This window comes from Moschus berezovskii, chromosome 9 (assembly GCF_049115385.1).
Source record: "Moschus berezovskii isolate FMDL1 chromosome 9, NW_MosBer_1.0, whole genome shotgun sequence".
In the NCBI taxonomy this organism is placed as follows: domain Eukaryota; kingdom Metazoa; phylum Chordata; class Mammalia; order Artiodactyla; family Moschidae; genus Moschus; species Moschus berezovskii.
The window spans coordinates 12358533-12373562 of NC_142468.1; the positions used below are offsets into that span (position 1 = coordinate 12358533).

General features: G+C 40.1%; 1 protein-coding gene across 13 annotated transcripts in view; it reads right to left on the reverse strand.

Annotated features, from left to right (window-relative positions):
* NRXN3 (neurexin 3) overlaps positions 1-15030 on the reverse strand; it is a 1766916-nt gene that overhangs the window by 113797 nt on the left and 1638089 nt on the right. The gene's annotated exons all lie outside the window — the stretch shown is intronic.

Genomic DNA, 15030 nt, shown 5'->3' on the forward strand with positions numbered 1-15030 from the left:
AAATCAACTGGAGTCACAAATATGATGCTTTAAAAAGTCACTTCCTCTACAGTCAGAAACTTGTAAGTGGATGGAAAGGCCAAAAAAGGAAAAAAAAAAAAAAGGCTTAAAAAACAAAACACTTAAAGGCTTTGACTGCTTCTCAGCTTTACTTATATTGTCTTCTCCCCCAAAATGCAGTTTGGGGCTACTAAAAAATTTCTAGGTTTGGGAGTGGTGATTAACACAAAACTCTGCGGTGTGAAGTAATGGGGGCTACTAAGACCTCTCTGGGCCATATTTATGTTTCCTCATTGGAGGCAGAAATTTATCACAATATTTTCTCTGACATTCACATCTAACAGTTGTTCGCTATGCAAAGAAGCTTGGTGATTAACATCACAGCCACCTACCCGCTCATGTAGCATACAGGCATTTGGCTAAAAACAGGTGGAACAGGAAGAATATCATTAATTTCAATTTATTAATCTATCCAGTAGGACTGGCAAAAAAGAATAAAACTCAAGCAATGTGAATATCAGGAAGCAAGACTAGAGACAATAGACTGAAATAATTTATCATTTTAAGTAGCCAATGTAAAATTGACAGGCTACATTTACTTTGGAAAATCTTTACCCCAACAAGAATTATGGCTGTATAGACACAGCATGAAGTTTAACTGAACTAGAGTCTGTTTCTGTCACGCTTCAGGACCCAGGGCAAGAAACTTGGCATCATTTTCTTGAGTGTTGTATACTTGTAGTCAAATGACTAGGTATTCATAGAACGGTACAAAGAGAAAAGAAGAAAAAGGTAACGGTCAGGGAGCATCATGGGGTCTTACCAAGTTGGAAAGGGCCATGGGGATAATTTAGAAAAGTGTTTCTCAAAGTCTGAAATGTGGACCCCTATTAGAATGACCTGGAGAGCTTTTTGAAAACATAAATCTTCAGAACCCATCCTCGACCCCATAAAATGGTTAAGGGCAGAGCCTTACATCTCCCTCTTTCAACCTCACTCTCTTTCAGGTCAGTCGCTCAGCCGTGTCCGACTCTCTGCGACCCCATGAACCGCAGCATGCCAGGCCTCCCTGTCCATCACCAACTCCCGGAGTTCACCCAAACCCATGTCCATCGAGTCGGTGATGCCATCCAGCCATCTCATCCTCTGTCGTCCCCTTCTCCTCCTGTCCTCAATTTTTCCCAGCATCAGGGTCTTTTCCAATGAGTCAGCTCTTCACATGAGGTGGCCAAAGTATTGGAGTTTCAGCTTCAACATCAGTCCTTCAAATGAATACCCAGGACTGATCTCCTTTAGGATGGACTGGTTGGATCTCCTTGCAGTCCAAGGGACTCTCAAGAGTCTTCTCCAGCACCACAGTTCAAAAGCATCAATTCTTCGTCACTCAGCTTTCTTTATAGTCCAACTCTCACATCCATACATGTCCAACTCTCACATCCATAGCCTTGAATCGACGGACCTTTGATGACAAAGTAATGTCTCTGCTTTTTAATATGCCATCTAGGTTGGTCATAACATTCCTTCTAAGGAGTAAGCATTTTTTAATCACTCTTTCTGATACCCTCAAATTTGTATTCACGTGGTGATGGACAGGGAGGCCTGGCGTGCTGTGATTCATGGGGTCGCGGAGAGTCGGACACGACTGAGCGACTGAACTGAACTGAACTGAAGGAATGAAAGGGCTTCCCTGGTGCCTCAGTGGTAAAGAATCCATCAGCCAATGCAGGGGATGTAGGTTTGATCCCTGGGTTGGAATTGGAGTGGATTCCCTGGAGAAGAAAATGGAAACCCACTCCAATTCTTGCCTGGGAAATCCCATGGACAGAGGAGCCTGGTGGGCTATATATAGTCTGTGGGGTCACAACAGTTGGACACAACTTAAGGACTAAACAACAACAAGGAATGACATAGCACAGTTAATTGAGAAGTTATTTTGAAATACACATTTCCTTCTAACTCCTAAATCCAAACAAAATTCTAGAGTTGTTAGTGTAATTTTAGAAAAGCTTCTGAGGCAATTCCACCTTCTTGGGAACCAGTGATCTCATCTAACGCCTTCACTTTACTGACAGGAAAATGAAGTCTAAGAAGCTGTGATGCATCGAAAGTCAAGCAGCATATGTTACTGGCTGGGCCAGGACCCTAACTTGGGTCCCTTGACATGTGCCCCACTATAGAGGCCTCATGATATGTTTTTTTAACATTTAATTATTTTAGAAAATGTCAAGCATAGAGAAAAGCAAATAAAATCATATGATTAACCTCCACGCGCATCAGCCAGGTTCAACAGTGATCAAATTCATGGCTGACTTTGTTTTTTTTTTTTTAAGTAATTAATTTATTTTTTATTGGAGGCAAATTATTTTACAATATTATATTGGTTGGTTTTGCCATATATTGACATGAATTCGCCCCGGGTTTACATAAGTTCCCCCTCCTGAACCCCCCTCCCACCTCCCTCCCATGGCTGACTTTGTCCCATGTCTGTCCCCAATCACCTCCCCACCCTAGCCCCTGATTATTTTAAGGCAGTTCCAGAATCATGTCTGTTATCTATAAATATTTGTCTGATTATACTATTAGTCAATACAAGGAAGAACCCACAATAAAATATTGTTTAGTTTCTTGGCACTTCAGCATTTTTTAATTAAAAAAAAATAACCATCAAATATCAAACTTGGGAAACCATTTATATATTTGAGTTACAATATACTTCTCTCCCTTATCCTAGAATTAAGAGCTTTTTATAAAATATACATTAGTTTGATTCTCTGACCAACTCCATAAGTGTTTGATACCAGTGTAGAAGAAATTGTAGCAATATAAACTGAAATACTGAGGCATTAAGGGCCAGTATTCTTGCCTGGGAAATCCCATGGACAGAGGAACCTGGTGGGCTACAGTCCATGGGTTCATAAGAGTCTAAAACAGCTTTGAGACTAAACAAATGGGCAATTTAGGGACAAATACACTTATAAATAAAAAATATCATATAATGGGTCAGGTGACCCTTCTTTTATAAACCAAGACATAATTAGACCAAAGCAATAAGTAGCAACTAATCACTGAACAATTTTTTGGGGGGGTGGGGAATGGCCTTTTACTTTTATTTAGAAGTGCTTTGACTGACATAGTAAAATAAGATGGAAAGGTCTATTCTATTAACAAATCATGTCAGATTATATGTAAAATGTTTACTTATTGTGATAGGAGGGGGCAGAGGATTGGAGACAGAGAGAGAGAGACCAAGAGAGGGAGAGAGAAATTTGTGCATATTTTCCCATATTCAGTACAAGGAGGTAATTGTCACTATGGCAAATTATACAGCACGTGAATAAACTGAGGTAACCATAGGGCATTATCTCTCAATTCAACTAACAAGGAGTGTGATATCTTGGAAACTCCAAAAGAGTTAGCCTGCTTTCTGTCACTGTTACCTGATGGTTGAAATATCCAGAAAATGTTCCCTGATCTGAAAGCTGCAGGGCTGGAATTCTAAAATGAAATAACTAATCTCACATATTGCTCAAACTGCCACAATATACTGGAAAGAGATAAACTAAATGGAGTAAAGTAGAAAGACTGCAACAACACATGAGGATCCCCTCTTTTAGATTTTAAGAAAAATAGAAGCTGACAAAGTGAATGAGGATCTTGTTATGAGGTAAGCCTGTGAACTGCTGTTCTGCATAAATATTACTGCAGTAACTTACAATGGCTAAGAAAAAGGAAATATATGTTACACATATACCTATATACAAATATATATGTATGTATGTACATACATTATATATATGTAATATATATATTTTTAAGTGTATGACGTCAGTGAAAATGTTGTCTGATCTATTTCTTAAAATTCTGAAAAGAAATTAGAATAATAGTATTTAATAGAATAATAATATTCTATTAAATAATGCCTTTCCTATTGCTTTTAGAAAACATGCAGTTGATTCTCAGTTTTGTTTTTGTTTTTTTGCTATTGTTGATGTTGCTTTTAGATTTAGCATGTGATTTAAAGGAACACATCAGTGAATTTCTACATTTAGGAAATGAAGATACCAATTATTTCACACTACAGTAAGCTAAATCCCCTGGAAGAAAAACGATTTGTCTCCGGTCACAAAGCTAATTATTTGAAGAGCTTGGTATTTTTATTTTGCTAGGGAGATACGCCAGTTGAACCATCCATCAAGTAGTAGTTGTGCAATAATATATTGAGTATGTAAGAGTTCAACAGACTACAGGCTCCCTAACCTTGAGAGGGTTACAATCTAATTTGGGAGATAAGATTCAGGAACAAAAACTAATTTTTAAAATGATATTAAATAATGTAATATGCATTTATAATATTTTGGAGCTCTGATAAAGGAAACAGCATTAGTCAGTACAGGTAAGGTGACATTTAAGCTTCGTTTCAAAGGATAAAAACATGATTTTTAGCCTCTGGGAATTTGCAATCCGGTGTTGGAAAGAAGGGAAGGTAAACATGGAAACAATGACCTATGTTAAAAAGCAGATGTAAGTTGTATTATGTAACTGAAAGCAAAGCATGAATACTTTATAAGTATTAATGTGTTATGTTAATAAGTCATAACTAGGACCTAATAGAAGCAGAAGATATTAAGAGGAGGTGGCAAGAATACACAAAAGAACTGTACAAAAAAGATCTTCACGACCAAGATAATCACGATGGCGTGATCACTCACCTGGAACCAGACATCTTGGAATGTGAAGTCAAGTGGGCCTTAGAAAGCATCACGACCAACAAAGCTAGTGGAGGTGATGGAATTCCAGTTGAGCTATTTCAAATCCTGAAAGATGATGCTGTGAAAGTGCTGCACTCAATACGCCAGCAAATTTGGAAAATTCAGCAGTGGCCACAGGACTGGAAAAGGTCAGTCTTCATTCCAATCCCAAAGAAAGGCAATGCCAAACAATGCTCAAACTACTGCACAATTGCACTCATCTCACATGCTAGTAAAGTCATGCTCAAAATTCTCCAAGCCAGGCTTCAGCATTATGTGAACCGTGAACTCCCAGATATTCAAGCAAGTTTTAGAAAAGGCAGAGGCACCAGAGATCAAATTGCCAACATCCGCTGGATCATGGAAAAAGCAAGAGAGTTCCAGAAAAACATCTATTTCTGCTTCATTGACTATGCCAAAGCCTTTGACTGTGTGGATCACAATAAACTGTGGAAAATTCTGAAAGAGATGGGAATACCAGACCACCTGACCTGCCTCTTGAGAAACCTGTATGCAGGTCAGGAAGCAACAGTCAGAACTGTACATGGAACAACAGACTGGTTCCAAATAGGAAAAGGAGTACGTCAAGGTTGTATATTGTCACCCTGCTTATTTAACTTATATGCAGAGTACATCATGAAGAACGCTGGGATGGAAGAAGCACAAGAAGGAATCAAGATTGTCGGGAGAAATATCAATAACCTCAGATATGCAGATGACACCACCCTTATGGCAGAAAGTGAAGAGGAACTCAAAGGCCTCTTGATGAAAGTGAAAGAGGAGAGTGAAAAGTTTGGCTTGAAGCTCAACATTCAGAAAACAAAGATCATGGCATCTGGTCCCAACACTTCATGGGAAATAGATGGGGAAACAGTGGAAACAGTGTCAGACTTTATTTTTTGGGGCTCCACAATCACTGCAGATGCTGATTGCAGCCAGGAAATTAAAAGATGTTTACTCCTTGGAAGGAAAGTTATGACCAGCCTAGATAGCATATTAAAAAGCAGAGACATTACTTTGTCAACCAAGGTCTGTCTAGTCAAGGCTATGGTTTTTCCAGTGGTCATATATGGATGTGAGAGTTGGACTGTGAAGAAAGCTGATCACCGAAGAATTGATGCTTTTGAAGTGTGGTCCTGGATTAGACTCTTGAGAGTCCCTTGGACTGCAAGGAGATCCAACCAGTCCATTCTAAAGGAGATCAATCCTCGGTGTTCATTGGAAGGACCAATGCTAAAGCTGAAACTCCAATACTTTGGCCACCTCATGCGACAAGTTGACTCACTGGAAAAGAATCTGATGCTAGGAGGGGTTGGGGGCGGGAGGGGAAGGGGACGACAGAGAATGAGATGGCTGGATGGCATCACCGACTCGATGGACATGAGTTTGAGTGAACTCCGGGAGTTGGTGATGGACAGGGAGGCCTGGCGTGCTGTGGTTCATGGGGTCGCAAAGAGTCGGACACGACTGAGCGACTGAACTAACTGAACTACTCCTAATCTCCCAATTCTTCCTACCCTCTTCTTCCAACTCCCACGACCACATATCCGTTCTCTACCTCTGCCTCTCTATTCTTGCCTTGGAAGTATGTTCATCTGTACCATTTTTCTAGACTTCGCATATATGCATTAATATACAATATTTGTTTTTCTCTTTATGACTTACTTCCAGCAGAAACTAACACAACACTGCCCAGCAATTATATTCCAATAAAAATTTAAAAAATTAATAAATATCATTAGTGAAGGTCAAGAATCAAAAGGGGTATCATGGAGAATTTACACTGAACCTTAAGGGACAAATAGACATTATCAAAGAAGGTAGAATGCAGCAGAATACTTTCCAACAATAGTATTAACTGATTCAAGGAGATACAGAAAGAGCCAGGCCTGCTGGTTGAGACAAAGGGGAAATGCTGGTGAGCGCTGGGAGAGACAGGATTGGCAAACAGGCTGAGGTGCAGAGAGCTCTGCATGCACGCTGAGAACGGAGACTGCTGCAGGCCTCCGGGACTTCCCGAGGACGCTGACAAGTTGGGACAGTGTTTTGGAAAGAAAACTGAGATGACAAGGGGGATTGGACCGCTGGGCAGCTAGAAGCAGCATGGTCAGTTAGGAGGCTGTGACTGTATTTCAGAAGAGAGGTTAGGGCCTAAAGTAGGACAGTGGCAAAAGAAATACATGAGACAAGAGGGGAAATTATTGGGAGTGTCAGTTGATGGAACGTGAAGAGTAAGAGCAGAGTTGAAGATGATCCCATAGTTTCAGCTGAGGGGGCTGAAACTCAGTGGAAGGAGAGTGATCTACTAACTCAGACAAGGAAAAGGGCCAGGGGTAGCTTTAGTGTAAGATACAAGAGAGTTTTATTCAGTGAGTATGAGGTGGCAGCCAGCATCTTCTGGCTATGTGAAGGAGGCAGTTGAGAACTGGAACTCAAGCAAGAAAGCAGACTTTAAAAAATGGTGTCCATGTACACATTTCTATATTTAAAATGGATAACCAACAAGGACCTACTGTGCAGCACATGGAACTCTGTTCAAGGTTATGGGACAGCCTGGATGGGAGGGGAGTTTAGGGGAGAATGGACACATGTATATGTACGGTTGAGCCCCTTCACTGTTCCCCTGAAACTGTCACAACATTGTTACTTAGCTCTGCCGCTGCTGCTGCTAAGTCGCTTCAGCTGTGTCTGACTCTATGTGACCCCATAGATGGCAGCCCACCAGGCTCCCCTGACCCTGGGATTCTCCAGGCAAGAACACTGGAGTGGGTTGCCATTTCTGTCTCCAGTGCAGGAAAGTGAAAAGGGAAAGTGAATTTGCTCAGTTGTGTCTGACTCTTCGCGACCCCATGGACTGCAGCCCCCCAGGCTCCTCTGTCCATGGGAGTTTCCAGGCAAGAGTACTGGAGCGGGGTGCCATCGCCTTCTCTGGTTACTCAGCGCTGCTCCAATATAAAATAGAAAAGCTTTAAAAAAATAAAAAATTACAACACCAACATAAAAAGGGTGTCCAGGCATTTACTCCAATTATATGAGTGTGGATAAGGAGTCAGAATTGAGAGTATGTTACGTGAGAGGCACATTAAAGATGAATTCTTTGAAGCAGGTTTTATTTGGAGAATAGAGGTAAACAATGAAAGACACATACATTCAAAATGCCCTTTCTGGTAGCTAGTATAGCTCTTGCAACATATGCTGACCAGAAGAGGCGAAATGACTCTCACACAGTTGTACTTTGGATCTTGTTCAATCACTGTCTTAACTTTCTCAGGCACCCCACTTTCGTACATTTTATAAGTTTTTTATTTTTTTATGGAGACCATTTTTAAAGTCTTCCTTGACTTTAGAACAATACTGCTTTTGCTTTATGCTTTGTTTTTTTCTTTTTGGCTGCGAGGCATGTGGGATCTTAGCTGCCTGACCAGGGATCAAACCCTCACCCCCTGCATTGAAAGGTGAAGTTTTAAACCCTGGACCAAGAGGGAAGTGGCCTCCCTGCCTTAACCTTATCTTTCAGATTTTGTATGTTCCTATTATTAGTGCCAGGTTATGACTTGGAACTCTTCCATTATGTCTCTCAGTCATAGAATACACCTTTGAAAGATCAGTGTGCCTTTATTTCAACCCAAAACACAGGCAGTGGTGGCTTTAGAAATTCTAAATAAGAAGAGCTTAAGATCATCAGTTTACTTGGAAAGGGAGGTCAGGACACTTACTCTGAAACTTCCAATTTTCAATGTGTTTTTTACTTACATTGTATGTCAGAGTAATAAAACTTTCTGAAAATACATTTAAGATTTTTATACTTTTCTTTTTTGGTAACTACTGCCATTGCTGTCATTCAAGGTGTCTGATGTATTAGATTCCCATAGCTGTTGTAACAGGTTAGCACAACTGGTCAGTTTCAACACAGATTTTTCTCTTGTGGTTCTGGAGGCCGGAAATCCAAAGTAAGTAGGACTGAACTATAATCGAGACATCTGCAGGGCTGCATGATCTCTGAGACCCTCGGGGAGAGCTTGCTCCTTACTGGTCCAGCTTCTGGGGGCTGCCAGCATTCTCTGGCTTGTGACTGCCTCACTCTCTCTGTCTCCACCTTTTCCTCTGTGCTGGCAGGCAATCTCTCTCTGCTTCTCTCTCATAAAGATACTCGGAATAATATTTATCCAGGATTATCTCCTTTGCTCACAGTCCATAACTTAATCATGCTGGTAGATACCCTTTTTCCATATAAGGCAAAATGTATAGGCTCCAGGATTTTGGACCTGATATCTCTGGGGGACATTTTTCAGTCTATCACAGGTGGAGAAGGGGACGACAGAGGATGAGAGGGTTGGACGGCATCACAGACTCGATGGACATGGGTCTGAGCAAACTCCAGGAGACAGTGAAGGACAGGGATTTCTGCTGTGCTGCAGTCCAGGGGGTCGCAAAGAGTCAGAAACGACTTAGCAACTGAACGTTGATCAACAACATGCAGGTGGGCCAAAGCAATCTCTCAAGGTTCCCTGGGGTGACATTCCCGGAGAGTTATTCCTTGTAAGAGCCTGAATGTCAAGGTAGTAGCTTAGATAGGACTTTTAACCTAAAAAGGATCTGGCCTTTCACATCTAAATCTATTCATCTCAGTCATCAAGACAGTGTCATCTCATGACGGATTTCATATGAAGCCCACCATTTTTGGAAGCAATCTCATTTTTGTATTTAAGTATTAGAATATTTTCCTGAGAACACTGCACAATATGTGACATATGGATTTAATTAATATGATGCCAAACCTAAGATCATCCATTCCCCTGGTGACATTAAGATGACATCAATGTTGTAGGCCACAAAATATGCAACCTGACAAAAATGACAGTAATTAGAAAATTGTTAAAATGAAATACATAAGTTCCATGCTGAGACATAATATATGTGGCAGAAATAGAGATTTATATAGTGACATAACAGTTGGTGATAGCAATAAAATACTACTGTAGTCAATGTTTTTAGTCACTTTACTGAAAAGGGGGTCAGTGGCACAGACGATCTAAGAGTGGATAATTCAACATTTAATTTTATTAGGTATGTCAAATATTCCATTATTTTGTTGAAGTTACTTTAGAATAATATTGATATCACTGCACTTGTTAAATGTACTTTAAGTTATTGTTGCGTAACTGCTGAGTGACTCAGGAAGCCATCAGACAGTCAACACTTCTCAAAACCCAAACCACAAAGTGGGGAACCCATGGGCCAATAATTGAGCTCTTCACGCATTTGGAATGATGTCACTATACTTCTAAAGAGTGAACTGAAAAATACAATTTAGACCCTGTACCTGGTCTTTGAGAAAAGGAATAATATACATAAGTGCAAAACTTTAAAATAAGAACAGAAATTTGCAGCTTGGATGTTTTGAACATCTGGATGCTTGATGTACATCAAACAGCTGAAAGGATTAACTGAGACTTTTTGTTTGTGAATATGCTAGTTTTGGAGTCATATGGACACAGCTAATGATTCATTTGAGAGGAACACATTAGCCATTCCAAGTTTATTAAGAAGCTATATCTTTCCTCTCACCCGTGGAGTCAGGCCCTGTTATTTTATAAGCCCTATTCAAATGCATCTGCAAACAGATCTCTATACACAGCAAGCATCAAGTATGCTGAATGCAAAGACTAATACATTCAGCAGAGGAAGTTCTCATTTATTTTGCTTATGTTTAAACCATGTTTGAGCATTGTCAAGCTCCCTGTAGATTTCTCCAAGTCTAATACAAATTAATAAAATGATACTGGACCAAGCCAGGAAAATCAAGACATTATTTTAAAATATTTCAAAACATGTAACCTCATTAGAGGGGCTTCTCTGGTGGCTCAGTGGTAAAGAATTCGCCTGTGATACAGATGTTGGTTCAATCCCTGGGTCCTGAAGATCCCACAGGGAAGGAAATGGCGATCCATTCCGGTACTCTTGCCTGGGAAATCCTATGGATAAAGGAGCCTGGCAGGCCATGCAAAGAGTCGCACATGACTTAGCGACTAAAGAACAACAAACCTCCTAAGTCATCTAGGTTAGGTGTGAATATTCACCGTCTTAAATATTCATGGAAATTGTACTGGTGATATTTTGTTCAGAGGCTATATTTATTGCTATTTTTATTATGGCCTTAAAATTAATTGCACTTGCTTCTGTTTAATTTTTTAGTGTGGCATTTTGGAGAAACAGGATGGTGCTGAACTAGACTGTAGGCTGGGTGGCGAGGAGTGTTCACAGAACAACGGAACAAGGTGGACCCCCAGTAACTGGAATCCTGGTCTCAAGAGAAAAGCAGAGACGCTCCCTTCAAGAGAAACATGTGGCTGCAGGACTGGGTTCCAGAAGTCCAAGAGCAACCAGCAGCAAGACTGAGCTAGAACTCCTCCCTGCCCCAGAGCAAGGTGTGCCTAAGCCAAGGGCATGGCTGAATCCATTGGTGGGTATCATCAGGCTTTTCTGGAAGATACAGGGGAACAGGACAGGGGACTGAGCAGGATGTCCTAGCAGCAACTAGCAATAACTCAAGAGTAATAGACTTTCCCCTCAAACACACTAATAGATAAGAAAATAATGAAACTTCAGTACTGCAGTTCTTCCAGATCCTCACATGAGAAGCATTTCAGACAATTTAAAATTTTATTCTTTCCCCCAGTCGCTTTCTTCTGATTTACACCCAATTATATTTCTAAGGACAAGAGTCATGTGTGAAGTTTGAAAGTTTATTTGCTTTTGAGTTGTGTGTAAACAAAGTATGTCTGAGAAATACGAAAACCCCACTTTTTCCTGGTTCCATAACTCATAAAACAGCTGAACACAACATTCTCCTAAGATTTTCCATCCATGAGTTTAAACTAATGCCAAGACCAGGAAGGTTGAGACTTTAAAGTCTTAGTTCTCTTCAGACATCTCTCTTCAACTGGAATTTCCTTCTAAAATGTTATAAATATAGTTATCTCTCCTTGTTGCTATGGGAAAAATTATTCTTGTGTAATAATTGGCAACTGATGTATCTGCACTCTAAAATAACATGCATAGTGATCAGTTTCACTTCTTTTTCCAAATCTGTATACAAAACCACAAAAATTGTAATAGATTTGACTTTTGCTTTTAAACCACAAGGTCTTGGACTTAAAGCATTTAAGATAAAAAAAACGCTACATAACAGAGTAGAAGGGAGGTTCAATATACCTTAATACACTACAGTTACAAGACGCTCTATTATGAACAGGGGGTTCAATGACTGAAACTCAAGAATGGTTAGACAGTGATCCCTTTCTCAAGTAGACTTTAAATTAAAATGAATCAGTGCCACCAACTAGAATTTTCCAAACTTTAGCTATCACTTTGCTACTATGCAGGGTTTATTCAGAACACTTTAACCAAAGCTTTAAAGCTTTGTGTCCAGCTTTCTCAAGAAGCCACTAGAGATTCAGTTCAAGCATTTACTTAGATAGGGGTCAAAGAGTGGGTTTTCTTGATCTTATAATCAGATTCAAGAAGAAGAGGTAGTGGGGGAACTGGGAGATATTGGTAAGAGAATACACACTTTCAATTATTACATAAGTAAGTTCTGGGGATTTAACAAGCATTGGCAACCCACTCTAGTACTCTTGCCTGGAGAATCCCAGGGACAGAGGAGCCTTGTAGGCTACAGTTCATGGGGCTGCAAAGAGTTGGACATGACTGAAGTGGCTTCATTTCACTTCACTTCACTTCATGATGATCAAAGTTAATAATGTGGTATGATATACTTGAAAGTTGCCAAGATAGTCGATCTTAGATGTTCTGACTTTAAAACATAAATGATAATTATGTAAGCTGATGGAGGTGTTAGTTAATGCTAATGCCAGCCATTTTGCAATATATATGTATCCAATAAACACACTGTATACCTTAGACAATGTTATATGTTGGTTACAGCTCAACGAAGCTGGGAAAAAGACAGTTTTAAAAGGTATTCTGGAAAGAAAGCTGACATGACAGTCTGGAGACTGTGGAATTCTGATCTCATTTTTGCCACTAACTTACTGGGTGATCTCAGAAATCATCTAACTATCCTATGCCTCCGGTTTTCTCATTTGTAGAAAACAGGACCTAACATTTTGCTTAGAAAAGTAAAAACAATAATAAGCAGATTACGCATGTTCATAGAGATATATCAAAATAAAGATTATGAGTGATTTTTGTTTTCTCATGCATGCTATTTCCAATACATAAATTTTTGAAAGCAACAACTGTATGAGATCTAGTTTATTTATTTTTTTTTTATTATATGGGTGAGGTGATTTCTCATTTCTCTTTCTGGGCTAGGATTCCAAGTCTCAAATATACAAAAATAATATGTATCACGTGAGACTGCCTGGACATCTGCCATCTAATTATCAGCCCAGCTGCCCTGTCTCCCGGCTTGCTATGACATCTGGATCGTAAATGTCATGCCATTTCAGTTATCCAGCATGCCCTGTCACATCCCACACCCTGCCTTGGTCCCCAAAATAAAAACGGACACTTTCAAACAGAATTCCAGAGTCTACACAGTATTGGAACCCCTTTGACCAAGAGCAGAAAAGAACAACTTTATAAAGGAATATTGGAGTGGTGGTGGAGTAGGCAAAGAAATAAAGAGGAGAAATAGGTTTGCTCAGAAATGCACAGGGTTGGGGAAGGTATAGACTATGATCTGGCTAAAAAAATAGAACAAAAGAAAAAATGTGTACCGTACCTAGAGAAAGGTATTTGATTTAAAAAGAAATGGTACGATATGTGACTGCAAGCCAATAAATATTAAAGAAATGATCCAGAAAATGTCATGGTGGCAGGATTATATTGACGCTAGCTGGTGGCTCAGATGGTAAAGCATCTGCCTGCAATTCAGGAGACCCAGGTTCAATCCCTGGTTTGGGCAGATCCCCTGGAGAAGGAAATGGCAACGCACTCCAGTACTCTTGCCTGGAAAATTCCATGGACAGAGAAGCCTGGTGGGATACAGTCCATGGGGTCGCCAAGAGTTGGACATGACTGAGCAACTTCACTTTCACTTTCTTTCAGAATCATGTTTATAGTATTAATCAATTGTGTAAGCATGGGGACCAGCTCCTGGCACTTTCTCATCGTAGGCACGAAAAGGGGATGTCCTTGGTTCCTGTCATGGCAGGAACATGCCTATGCTGAAAATCACAAGGGGAAATAAACAAACAAGTATGATGAGGAAGTTAGTAATTCTCATTTTTCCTACCCTTCTTATATATGGTAATAAGAAAAAATTAACACTTGGTATGACCAACCTTGATAATATATTAAAAAGCAGAGACATTACTTTGCCAACAAAGGTCCGTCTAGTCAAGGCTATGGTTTTTCCCGTGGTCATGTATGGATGTGAGAGTTGGACTGTGAAGAAAGCTGATCACCGAAGAACTGATGCTTTTGAACCGTGGTGTTGGAGAAGACTCTTGAGAGTCCCTTGGACTGCAAGGAGATCCAACCAGTCCATTCTAAGGGAGATCGATCCTGGGTGTTCACTGGAGGGACTGATGCTAAAGCTGAAACTGCAATACTTTGGCCACCTCATGTGACGAGTTGACTCACTGGAAAAGACTCTGATGCTGGGAGCGATTGGGGGCAGGAGAAGAAGGGGACGACCGAGAATGAGATGGCTGGATGGCATCACCGACTCGATGGACGTGAGTTTGAGTGAACTCCGGGAGTTGGTGATGGACAGGGAGGCCTGGCGTGCTGTGATTCATGGGGTCGCGGAGAGTCGGACACGACTGAGCGACTGAACTGAACTGAACAATGACAAATCTATTTTTACTGATTTTGTTTTTCCTCCAACTATTATTCCTTAAAAAAATTACCACAGTCCTAAAAAAATATTTTAAAAAACCCAAACAAACAATAATCCAACAAACCAAACTTGGGCATCATTTAATATATAGCCAGTTCGTTGTGTTGAGATAGAAATCTGTGAGTTCAGCAATTTCCTACAGTTTGAGAAACTGCCTGCTTTCACACCTCTGCTCATGTTGAGTTATAAAGAATTGTTGGAATCCTGCACAGAAATGGACCGACTTCATTATCACATACAGTAGAGGTTTTAGCTGCACATTTTCTCTTTGCCTGAAGAAAAAATGATACCCTTGATAACCAAAGAACATTATTAAAACCAGTTTCCCAAAGAGTTTAATGATAACTAAATTATTTCTCCTTAAGAAAACCAAATTGGGAATCCAGTTATGCATATTACATTTGACACAGT